Raw genomic sequence first — 13,458 nt, 5'->3', positions numbered from 1 at the left:
AATTGGCATGCTTCGTTTTGGTGCCGAACATTGTCGTCATAGGAGGCCTAATGACGACGCAAGGAGTTATTTATTTTATAAGTCGTTTTTAGAATTGAGTGCCTTTTCTATACGCCCTCGTAGCGAATTCGTTACAATTTTTTTATTGCTACGTATATTTTGTGCGCGGGCACCGAGGCTGCGGTGTCTGGCCAAAAGGCCAAGCAGCAACTTCAGCGCCCAGCAGGGGCGATGAAATAATTGGCGCCCAGCCAAGGGCGCTGAAAATGCGTCCCCGACTGGTACTCGTATTCTGTTTGTCTATTTTTTTCGTACATGCGACTTAATTTTGCGTGCTTGCCTAATAACGTCCTTTACGCGTTGTGCAGCGTTGTGGGATCCGTTACAGGCCATCCTAGGCGCCGCTTATTTTTGTGGCGATCGCCCGGGGTTGCGGAACACGTATTTTGGTATAACTCTTTGGCCAATCGGTGTTCATGAATGTTTGGGCAATTTTTAGGGTCGTTGGTTTTCCGGTATTTTTTGTCACACACAATCACAACATAATCACATAATTCGCTACACATAACTAGCATTAAAACATGAAGCAAAAAATAATATGTCACGTAGTTTATGATAGTCTTCTATGGGTAATATTTGCGCCTGGCTTGGTACCGCTTCTATCGTAGATCCAACACATGCCCCGGTCGAGGTAGTGCATTCAACAGACGAATTTCGTCCCAAGAAGCCAATCATGATGTAAGCCAAGGGGGCATGCACCAATTAGAGGGACCTTAGTGGGCGAGCGATTGGGTTTAGGACGGGTGTACTACTAGCGAAAAGTGCCGAGTGGATAACACTCGAAGTGTATGCACCCCCGGTTCGCGATGGGTATCCTTAGTCCCAACTCCCGAGATGAAACATGCCAAGGGAGCCGAGATTCGTTATGCGGTTCTGTCCGTTCACATTAATGTGCTGATTTTCAGGTCGTCCCAACTTGATAAGGAAATAAACTCGGAGTAGGATAGTTTCACCCTTCGGCTATTTTGATTACCTACGAGCACGAGTATTTCATTAACGTTCCCCAGTGGAGTCGCCACTGTGAGGGGGTCGAAAAAGCACGAGGCTAATGCATGACCTTGTCCCTCGTGGGCGTGACGTTGTCAGATCAAGTGTAGTTAGATTTCCTGTGAGTTTACACCCAATCGACTAGTAATATAGGAGTCGCCATTCAGTTTTTAACGACAATGAGAAAAACTGACAAAACCCGGTTATCGTGACATAAAGGGAGTGCAATTATGTTCGACCACGACGGCCATAGGTTCCCTTGTGATCCCTGGTGTGGGGATCGCTCAACGTACACCCGCAGGGCAGAGATTGAGAGTTCCGGGGACTGTAATTACCGAGAGGAGTGCTCATCGATAACTCCAGAGGCAGGTTATCCTTACAAGCTCAGCATAAATAATTGAAGGGACATGCGTTTAAACTATTAAACTACTTTGAATTGATTTTAGCAATATGCAACACATAATACTAAATCGATCGTGATTATCTTATTTAGATTGATTTAAGGTACCTAGCATGATAATTCAATTGTCCAGGGTATTATCTTATTAGGCGTGATAGATCAATCAAGTTAATAGTTTGACAATTTTATAAAAGGGTGATGAAAGCGATTAAATCATATGAGGGACACATTACAACGCACCCTTGAGAGGTGTGTCACGGTTCTCAGAAAACTAACCACTTGGCTTTGCTATTTCTCCTTTTAGATAATGAATCTCGGGTTTCTAAGCAGTGTTCCAGTACTTGGGCATAATTCATCAGCTACAAGGGACAGGATGCGTTATGTTCGACTTTTGGGTCGATTGCGACAGAACGCCGGATCAATTTCGCAACGTGAGGCTAGGCTTAAGGCTAGAGTCAATACTCAGGTTATGGAATTGTGTGTTCTCTTCACGTCGGTTTTGAGGCTGTATTTATAGGGAAAGAGTTTGTGGAAAGATAGATCTTTAGAATCCGAATCCAAAAAGAATTCGGAGACGACACGGCCCCAGGTATTTCCACCGCCCAGCACTGAGCGTCAAAGATTTCGGCGCCTAGACCCAGGCGTTGAAAATAGGATCTGAGCCGAGCCTTTTTGTCAGATTTGGACTCTTAAACACGGAGCTTTTGAGACTTATCCGAGTTTCTTACTGCGTATCAACTTATGACGGAATGCGTCTGGGCCCGTTACGAACTCTAGGTTCGTTAGGAATTTAATTAATACGTAACTCTTATTTTCGAATTATAACAGGAATAGAATTCCTTTTGCCAATTCTATCTCTTTTAGGACTTATGTTGGAGTGCAACACCTAATTCTGACAGATTTCTATCTTTTAGGACTTTGCCACCTTTAACAACTACTTCTTACGGCAGTTACTATCTTTAGCAAATTTCTATAAATAGTAGTTTTGGCTGAAATGAAAGGGTGATTGAGATTCGTTATTTTATAGGAGATGCATTGCCAAATGGAGATTTATGTTCTCATCGTCGAACCTTCCCTTTCGGGAATGGGGACGAAAGTAGGTGTCTACACTTATCAAAAAAAAAAGTATCCAGAATGGATCGCAAATGTTGTCCCAGTTCCAAAGAAAGATGGCAAAGTACGAATGTGTGTGGACTACATGGATCTTAACAGGGCCAGCCCTAAAGACGGTTTTCCATTGCCTCACATCGACATCTTGGTAGACAACACTGCAAATCACGCCTTACTCTCTTTTATGGACGGGTATGCAGGCTACAATCAGATTCCCATGCCAGAGGAAGACATGGAGAAGACAAACTTCATCACTCAGTCGGGTACATATTGCTATACAGTTATGCCGTTCGGACTAAAGAACACAGGAGCAACTTACCAAAGAACAGCCACAGCCATCATGAGCGATATGATTCCCAGGGAAATTGAGGTATATGTCGACGACATGATTGTCAAATCCAAAGAACGACATGAGCATACCTTGGTACTCCGAAAGTTTTTCAACAGGCTCAGACAATACAACATGAGGCTCAATCCTCAAAAGTGCGCATTCGGGGTAACGTCAGGCAAGTTACTCGGATATGTCATCAGCTCTCGAGGCATAGAGGCTGATCCTTCAAAAATCAAAGCAATTCTCGAGATGCAACCACCAACGAATGAAAAGGAAATTCGGGGTTTTCTCGGCAGACTACAATATATCAGCAGGTTCATTTCAATACTCACAATGATCTGTGAACCGGTATTTCGAAAGCTCCGAAAAAGCGAGCCCAAGGTGTGGGATGACGACTGTCAGCATGCATTCGAAACAATCAAGAGCTATCTTTCCAACCCACCAGTACTAAAGCCAGCCATGCCAGGGATTCCCCTCAGGCTCTACCGCACAACAACTAATTCAGCAGTGGGGGCTATGCTTGCCCAGGAAATTGAAGGCAAGGAAAACGCCGTATACTACATAAGCAAAAAGCTGATCGAGTACGAGACCAAATACACTCAGCTTGAGAAGCTCAGCATCGCCTTAGTTTGGGCCACAAAGAAACTACGGCACTACATGCTCTCCCATACAATACATGTGATCAGCAAACCGGATCCTCTCAAGTATCTATTCGAAAAACCAGCACTCAACGGGCGGTTGTCCAGATGGTTGGTCATGCTAGAAGAATTCGACCTCAAATACATTCCACAGAAGTCTATCAAGGGTTCAGCAGTCTCAGATTTCCTAGCCGACTGTCCTGTCGAGGCAGAAGAGGAAGATTACCACTTACACGACGAGCAAATATTAACGACCAGTCATGACAGTTGGTCAATGCATTTTGACGGTGGTTCCAACCAGAACGGATGTGGTATTGGAGTAATCTTAGTAGCTCCAGACGGCACACACATTCCGATATCAGCAAAACTACAATTCAACGTCACAAACAATGCGGTAGAATATGAATCATGCATCATGGGCCTGGAAGCCGCCTTAGCATTGGGCGTCCAGAAAATTCGAGTGTACGGGGATTCCTCCCTAATTACCAATCAAATTTTCGGCAAATAGAAAGTAAGCAGCGAGAGCTTAGCTCCATACTAGTCCTTTCTCGAACAGCTGTCTGAACAAACAGAAGAGCTTCGCTACACCTACCTCCCGAGAGTGGAGAATCAATTCGCCGATGCACTGCCAAAATTGGCTTCAATGATCAACATTCCAAGCAGCATGACTGAAATGCCACTTACAATTGAAATGCGTCAAGAACCAGCATATGTCCATACTATTGACAGCGTCGAGCAAGACGAAGATGAACCTTGGTTTACGGACATTCAACGGTATCTACAAAATTCAGAGAATCCCCCGCACTTTTCAAGCAAAAATCAAAGGGCTCTACGACTACAATCAGCCAGCTTCATCATGGAAGGCGGCGTTCTATACAAAAGGTCCCTTAGCGGTCCTAACCTCCGATGTGTTGACAAGCACGAAGCTCAAAGAGTCATGGACAACATACATGCTGGAGTCTGTGGCACCCACATGAATGAGAAGATGCTAGCCCTCAAGATCATTAGGGCACGATACTATTGGACTACCCTCGAACGGGACTGCTACTTCTTTGCCAAGAAATGTCGTATATGTCAAAAGTGTGCGAATCTGAAGCACATTCCTCCATCACTACTATACTCTCAATCATCACCGTGGCCATTCTCTGCCTGGGGTATCGACGTCATCGGCAAAGTCACTCCAACAGGCACCGGGGGTCATGAGTTCATACTGGTCGCCATCGACTATTTCACCAAATGGGTCGAGGCCAGATCATTCAAAGTATTGGGTTCCAAGCAAGGGGCCCAGTTCATACAAGAAAACATCATATGCAGATACGGTGTTCCTCACGAGTTCATCAGTGACCAAGGAACCCATTTTCAAGGAGAGTGTGAAGATCTATTCACCGAGTACAAGATTCAACATCATCGCTCTTCACCTTATCGCCCACAAACCAATGGGGCAGTCGAAGCAGCCAACAAGAATGTCAAAACCATCATCATGAAAATGACTACCAATTACAAGGACTGGCCCCAAAACCTGCATTTCGTATTGCGGGGATACCGAACTTCAATTCGCACTTCAACTGGTGAAACTCCGTTCTCATTGGTCTATGGAGTGGAAGCAGTACAACCTATCGAGCTGGAGATACCTTCTCTAAGGATAGTCCTCGAAAGCGAAATCCCAGAAGCTGCATGGGTACAAGCCAGATATGACGAACTAGTCATGCTCGATGAGCAACGGCTTCAAGCCTCTCACCATGTACAAGTCTATCAGCGCCGAGTGGCCAGACATTTCAACAAAAGGGTTAGAACCCGAAACATCAAGGAAGGCGAGCTTGTCCTGAAAGCCCTTCGCAAAAGCACAATGGACCCAAGGGGAAAAGTCAAACCCAACTGGGCAGGCCCATACATTGTCAAGAAAATCCTCTCCGGGGGAGCAGTCGAACTAACAGACATCGACGGAACAGGATTCAGATCTCTGACCAACCTCGATCAACTCAAGAAGTTCTATGTCTAAGTTCCATGTTCAAATTCAAAAATCCAAATTCAGGTCCTGTAAGGTAGTCAGAACTACGTCCGGCCTGATTCCCTAACGGGACACGTAGGCAACCTCATTTCGAGGCCCGACCACTTTAATACAAAAAATTCAAAATTTCCTCAATTAAGGGCATCCTAAAAATCAAATCAAATTTCAAAAATTGTTGTTGTCTTTATTACAAATGTGCCAATTCAAAGCAAAGCATGTTCAAGCGGAATTTAACACAATAACACTTTATTTGGCCCTAAGGCCTTCAAAGCTAATTCAAATAAAAAGTCAGGATCAAGTGAAGGAAAGTTCAAAAGCCTTTTCACTTCCTAAACACATCTTTTAAACACATCTTCCAAACACATTATGTGAGGGGGTCGAAAAAGCACGAGGCTAATGCGTGACCTCGTCCCTCGTGGGCGTGACGTTTCTTTTTTTTTAAATCAAGTGTAATTGGATTTCCTGTGAGTTTACACCCAATTGACTAGTAATATAGGAGTCGCCATTCAGTTTTTAACGACAATGAGAAAAACTGACAAAACCCGGTTATCGTGACATAAAGGGAGTGCAATTATGTTTGACCACGACGGCCATAGGTTCCCTTGTGATCCCTGGTGTGGGGATCTCTCAACGTACACCCACAAGGTAGAGATTGAGGGTTCGGGGGACTGTAACTACCGAGAGGAGTACTCGCTCTTCGATAACTCCAGAGGCAGGATATCCTTACTAGCTCAGCATAAATAATTAAAGGGACATGCGTTAACTATTAAACTAATCTGAATTGATTTTAACAATATGCAACACATAACACTAGATCGATCGTGATTATCATTTAGATTGATTTAAGGGACCTAGCATGATAGTTCAATTTCCCAAGATATTATCTTTATTAGGCGTGATAGAACAATAAGATTTAATAGTTTAACAGTTTTATAAAAGGGCGAGGAAAGCGATTAAATCATGCGAAGGGACACATTGCGACGCACCCTTGAGAGGTGCGTCACGGCTCTCAGAAAACTAACCACTTTGGCTTTGCTATTTCTCCTTTTATTTAACGAATCTCAAGTTTCCGGGCTTAATTCTTTAGCTAAAAGGGACAGGATACGTTCTGTTCGATTTTTGGATCGATTGCGACAGAACGGGGGATTAATTTCGCAGCGTGAGGCTTAGGCTTAGGGATTGGAGTCAATACTCAGAATATGAATTGTGTGTTGTGTGTCCTTTTCACGTCGAATTCGGGGCTGTATTTATAGGGAAGAGTTCGTGGAAAGATAGAATTTTAGAGCACTAATCCAAGAAGAATTAGGAGAGAACACGTACCTAGGTAATTTCAGCGCCCAGAGCCAGGCGTTGAAAATAGGGTATGGGCCGTATTTCCTTGTCAGATTTGGACTCATGGAATACGGAGTCTTTGAGACTTATCCGAGTCTTTTAGTGCGTATTAAATTTATGACGGAATGCGTCTGGGCTCCTTACGAACTCTAGGCTCGTCAGGATTTTAATTAATACGTAACTCTTATTTTCGATTTATACAAGGAATAGGATTCCTCTTGCAAAGTCTATCTCTTTTAGGATTTATGTTGGAGTACAACACCTAATTCTGACAGGTTTCTATCTTTTATGTCTTTCCACTTTTAGCAACTACCCGTTACGGCAGTTACTATTTTTAGCAGGTTTCTATAAATAGCAGGTTCGGGTGAAATGAAAAGGGTGATCGAGATTCGTTATTTTATAGGAGATGCGTTGCCAAGTGGATATTTATGTTCTCATCATCGAACCTTCCCTTTCGGGAATGGGGACAAAAGTAGGTGTCTACAGTTAGCCCCCACTTTGACTGAGTCTCGGGATGAGATGATGGTCAAAGTACTGGACGGAGTGCGTCATACAAGCCATAGTGTGTGTGACTTGTTTGGCGAGGGTCTCACGAGCCCCCGAGTGATAACATTTGACTTAAGGGTCATCACTTGAAGTGTCGACATATCCCTCACGTGTCATTGGGATTTGTCAACGAATAGTATAGTAACTCGTTCACTTTGTCATTGGAAGTATCTAAAGATGCGTAGAAACTCCCTCACTTTGTCATTGGAAGTAGCTACAGATGTTTTCGAAATCAAAGCTATAAAGTGTAATTGGGCCTGGCCAAGCCCAATCACGAGGTAAAAATGTTTTTAAAGATTCTCATTTTCAGGGTTAGCTAAACGAGTAAACCCCCTTGTTTTTATGTGATGTAAAACGAAGGAAAATCCAACAGATCGTTCTTTTTTGGAAAAACGGAAAACCAATCCTTTAATTTTTGGAAAAAGGGAAAACCGAAAAAAGTTATCACTGCAGCGACTAAGGACATGCGCGGTTAGTGGCGCAGACCCCGCTGGCTAAAGATGGCGAGCCTGTCCGCTGAGGGTGGACACCCCGTCCGATAGAAGTGGACGAATCTATTTTGAAATCTGTTTGTGATTTTTTTTTTGAAAATAAGGACCTACGCGGTTTGTGACGTAGACCCCGCCGACTAAAGATGGCGAGCCTGTCCGCTAAGGGTGGACACCCCGCCGGATAGAAGTGGATGAATATATTTTGAAGTTTTGAAAATAAGGATCTACGCGGTTAGTGACGTAGACCCCGCCGGCTGAAGATGGCGAGCCCGTTTTTTGCTTTGTTTTGAAGATTCTATTTTCTTTTTATTTTCGAAAACTGAGGACCTGCGCGGTTAGTGACGCAGACCCCGCCCGCTGAAGGTGTGCGAGCCCTGTCCGCTGAGAGTGGACGTCCCTGAATTCGTTTTTTCAATTTGGATCTCGCGTGGTTCGTGATGCGATATTGCCCGCTGAAGATGGGCAAGTTCCTATTTCTTTTGTTCATCGTGATTTCTTTTGAGAATATCTTTCTTATTCATTCTCGAAGGAGCGAATTCTTTCGAGGGATGCTCGGATTTAGTTGCAACCTGAATGTGGGTTGACAACGTGCTTAGACGGACCATAGTCTCGTGGTCATCATCTTTCATGGTTTTGAGCTAGTCTTCACGGCTCAATTTTGCCACTACCTGGTTCCTTGATTAGGGGACCATGTATAGGTATCAACGGCGACCTTTGTCTTGAGGTCGTAAACCGGTTTTATCTTTTGAGACATCCAGACACGGGACTTCGTACATCGTAGTCTGGCAATATTGTTTTACCTTTGCATAATATATATTTTCTTTCGAGCCCCCAAGCACTCATGCTTGACGGTCATCTCTTGTCAAAGAGGTTCCTTGGGGATAAGCATTTTGTAATGTCCTTGATTGTGTTTGGGATCGTGCTTGTAAGTGCGAGCGATCTTTGTAGTGGTGTGCTGTTCATAACAAAGCCGTGAGGTGCGACTTTCAGTAAAGAAATCGGCAATTTTCGAGTCGAATGGATACGACAGGGCCCTGTAGAAGTCAGGGTTTCTTTTGGGTCTGGGATCATTTTCGGCGCCCAAGCCTGGGCGTTAAAAATTTCGGCGCCCAGCTCTGGGCGCTGAAAATGATTTCTGGCGAGGTTTCTTGATGACACAGTTGGCCTCTTGTTCGTTCCGTAGACACCTAGTTTTGTCCCCATTCCCGAAAGGGAAAGGTTCGATGATGAAAACATAAATCTCCATTTGACAACGCATCTCCTATAAAATAACGAATCTCAATTCCCCTTTTCATTTCACCCGAAACCTGCTATTTATAGAAACCTGCTATTTATGGAAACCTGCTAAAAATAGTAACTGTCGTATTAGGCAGCTGTTAAAAGTGGCAAGTCATAAAAGATAGAAACCTGTCAGAATTAGGTGTTGCACTCCAACATAAATCCTAAATGAGATAGAAACTGCGAGAGAATCCTATTCCTAATACGATTCGAAAATAAGAGTTACGTATTGATCGAAATCCTAACGAGCCTAGAGTTCGTAACGGGCCCAGACGCATTCCTTCATAAAATTAATACGCACTAAAAGACTCGATTAAGTCTCATACACTCCGGATTCTAAGAGTCCGAATCTGACAAAGAAACGGCCCAAACAGCAATTTCAACGCCCAGCCCTGGGCGCTGTAATTGCCTGGATCCTATTTTCAACGCCCAAAGCTGGGCGCCGAAATCTTCGGCGCCCAGGCCTGGGCGCTGAAAATACCTGGTACGTGTTTTTTCCTAATTCCTCGTGGATTAGAGTTATGCAATTCTATCTTTCCACGAACTCTTTTCTATAAATAGGGCCTTAAGTTCGACGTGAAAAGGACACAACACACAATTATATTCTGAGTATTGACTCTAAACCCCTAAGCCTAAGCCTCACGCTGCAAAACTGATCACGCGTTCTGTCGCAATCGATCCATAAATCTATGAACGTATCCCGTCCCATAATTTGAGATTCGTTAAATAAAAGGAGAAATAGCAAAGTCAAAGTGGTTAGTTTTCTGAGAACCGTGACGCACCTCTCAAGGGTGCGTCGTAATGTGTCCCTTTTCCATGGTTTAATTGCTTTCCTCGCCCTTAAAACAATCTAAATCACGCTTAATAAATATGATATTTTTGGGAAATTTGATTATCATGCTAGGTCCCTTAAAACAATCTAAATCAGATAATCGCGTTCGATCTAGTACTATATGTTGCATATTGATAAAATCAACTCAGATTAGTTTAATAGTTAACGCATGTCCCTTCAATTATTTATGTTGAGCTAGTAAGGATATCCTGCCTCTGGAGTTATCGAAGAGCGAGTACTCCTCTCGGTAGTTACAGTCCCCCGAACCCTCAATATCTACCCTGCGGGTGTACGTTGAGAGATCCCCACCACCAGGGATCATAAGGGAACCTACGGCCGTCGTGGTCAAACATAATTGCACTCCCTTTATGTCACGATAACCGGGTTTTGTCAGTTTTTCTCATTGTCGTTAAAAACTGAATGGCAACTCCTATATTACTAGTCAATTGGGTGTAAACTCACAGGAAATCCAATTACACTTGATTTGACAAAAAGAAGCGTCACACCCACGAGGGACGAGGTCACGCATTAGCCTCGTGCTTTTTCGACCCCCCTCACAGTGGCGACTCCGCTGGGGATAGTGAAGGAAATACTCGTGCTTTTAGGTAATCAAAATAGCCGAAGGGTGAAACGATCCTACCCCGCGTTTATTTCCCAATCAAGATGGGACGACCTGAAAATCAACATATTAATATGAACGGACAGAACCGCATAACGAATCTTGGCTCCCTTGGTGTTTCATCTTGGGAGTTGGGACTAAGGATACCCATCGCCAACCGGGGGGTGCATACGCTTCGAATGTTGTCCACTCGGCACTTTCGCTAGTAGTACACCCGTCCCAAACCCAATCGCTCGCTCATTAGGTCCCTCTCGCCTGCATGCCCCCTTGGCTTGCACTTGCGGGTTGGCCTCTTGAGCGAAATTCGTCTGCTGAAGACACTACCTCGACCGGGGCATGTGTTGGATCTTCGATAGAAGCGGTACCAAGCCAGGCGCAAATAACTACCCATAGAAGCCTATCATAAACTAAATGACATATTTAATTTTCAAATCCATGTTTGTAATGTAGTTATGTGTAGCGAACTATCACTACTACAAAAGTTGGAATAAGAAACGCAAGATATAGAACGGTTAAGTTAGAAGAGTGCTTTCTGCAAGTATACAGTACACTTTTCTTAGTTCACTGTTATTTGAGAAAAAGAATACAAAGCGCCTATCTTGATACCTGTTTTTTGTGATGTTCTCACAATAAGAAATTACTTCACCAAATAAAATATCTATAATACTCAACGGTGTTCTAATACATCTGCTTCATATCTTTTACAAAAATAAATAAATAAACAAATTAGAGTGATGGCGGCGTGCTTTTTCCATTTCCCCTCAAATGAAAACCTAACCCTCACACTATACTACTCACGCAGCCACATTAGCAAACCGCCTCCTTAGATGATATTTTTCCTAATATCTCATTCTTCTCTAGGTCTCTGATCTATAACGTGTTATTTCTTCGCGATCGAATCCCTCTCTGCTCTCAAGGAGCCTTTTCTATCACTTCAGCTTCTTCTCAGTTCAAAGGAATTCATGTATCAGTTTTTTAATTTAGAGAATTTACCGATTTGTTGTTGTTGCTGCTGCTTAATCAGGTCGGCAAAGTTCGATTAAGTGTAGAGCAAATGCACATTGTAATTAACTATCTCAATGTTTAATTTATAATTATAAACTTAAATTGATATTAGACTATGCATATATGCGAGATTTTTATTTGTTAATTTATGAATTCTTAGATTGTTTATTTTGATATGACTAAAATGATTGTTTGAACTGTTCACAAATTCAGATCTGATACATGTTATGAACTATGTTAAGTTTTAGTTTTAGGCATTTTTTAGATTTAGAAATGTAAGTTAAGATTTTTATGTTACTGTTTCAGGTTCCAATGGTCTGTTCTTTAACTTTTATTATGTACCATCGTTGGTGGTTGCTTAATGTCATGTACTACGTATCATCTAAATACCTGTCTGCTAGTTGTATTTCGTTGTATTGCGGTGGGGGAATGTGGGTTTTTTTGGTTTTTGTTACAGTTACTCACCATAAGTGAAAGACAATGGGCTACGAATAGATAGCTCCCAATCCCATTGACCATAAATTGGTTACAACTTATTACGCCTTTGATAACAAATCTGAAATTATTCTAGTTAATTTTTGTTTTATTTGTCTTTAATTTGTCTAGACTATTACAAAATTTTCTAATTCGTTTGTTTGTTTTGCTGCAGATCAATGTAGTTTTTTCGGGTGTTGGTCGTGTTGTGGAGTGCTATAAGGGTTATCATTTTTCTAAATTGTTCTTAGGAGTTGTATACTATAACTTTCGTTTATGTTAATTAAGTTGTAAATTTTGTAACTTAGTAAAATTTCGTTGACTGTAATGTATTTTAAATCGTTAAATGTGAATAACAACTTGTATTTGGAAATTGGAGGTTGTTTTTTACTTGTTCTTTAATATTTTGTATTATAGAATATCCAAATTTCATTTATTAATTCCTAAATAAAAAATTATTATTTTTAAAAAAAAAGGAAGAATAGAAAACGGTTATCATAGAAAATCGTTCTCTATTGTAAACACAAAATATAATGGTTACGTAAGTTAACCGTTCTATATTCCTTGTTTATTTTCTGATTTTAAGAAGAATAGAGGACGGCTATGTACGGAAGGCGCGCTTTATTATAGAGTATAGGAGACGGTTATGTACGTTAACCGTTCTATATTCCTTCTTCATTTTCTGATTTTAGGAAGGGAATAGAGGACGCTTATCTCTTATCACTGAACTTTATGATTAGGTATATAAAACGCTTATTTTACCCGTTTTATAAACTTTATAGTGCGCTGAGTTGGAGAACGCCTCTAAGGCGTCCTATAAAGTGTATTTCAACAGTGCTCTATACCCTTTTTTGTAGTAGTGTATGTGACTATGTTATGATTGTACGTACGAATAATGCTAGACAAATAATGCTAGAAAACCAACGACCTTAAAAATTGCCCAAACATTCATAAACCAATTGGCCAAAGAGTTATACCAAAATACGTGTTCCGCAAACCCGAACGATCGCCACAAAAATAAAGCGACGCTCGGGATGGCCTGTAACGAATCCCACAAACGCTGTAACGCGTAAAGGACGTTATTAGGCAAGCACGCAAAATCGAAGTCGCAAAAACAAAAGTAGACAAAAACAGAAAACGAGAACCAGCCAGGGACGCATTTTCAACGCCCCTGGCTGGGTGCCGATATTTCTCACGCCCTACGCTGGGCGCTGAAGTTGCTGCCTGGCCTTTTGGTCAGGCACAGCAGCCTCGGTGCCCGCGCATAAAGAAAGTACGTAGCAAAAAAAAACTTTTCGTAAAAATTGCTGCAAGGGCGTATGAAAAGGCACTCGATTCTAAAAGCGA

The 13,458-nt window shown here is 42.3% G+C and overlaps 1 long non-coding RNA gene across 1 annotated transcript; it reads left to right on the top strand.

The window, feature by feature from the left end:
* The first annotated feature begins 11,289 nt into the window (after positions 1 to 11,289).
* On the top strand, positions 11,290 to 12,484 carry LOC130459537 (uncharacterized). Its single transcript, XR_008918996.1, has 2 exons — positions 11,290 to 11,695; positions 12,287 to 12,484. It is a non-coding gene; the product is annotated as an uncharacterized lncRNA (long non-coding RNA).
* Positions 12,485 to 13,458: the final 974 nt, after the last annotated feature.

Source organism: Spinacia oleracea, chromosome 4 (genome assembly GCF_020520425.1).
Source record: "Spinacia oleracea cultivar Varoflay chromosome 4, BTI_SOV_V1, whole genome shotgun sequence".
NCBI lineage: Eukaryota > Viridiplantae > Streptophyta > Magnoliopsida > Caryophyllales > Amaranthaceae > Spinacia > Spinacia oleracea.
Note: the sequence above shows the minus strand (reverse complement) of the source record. Positions and strands in the feature narration are given on the sequence as shown.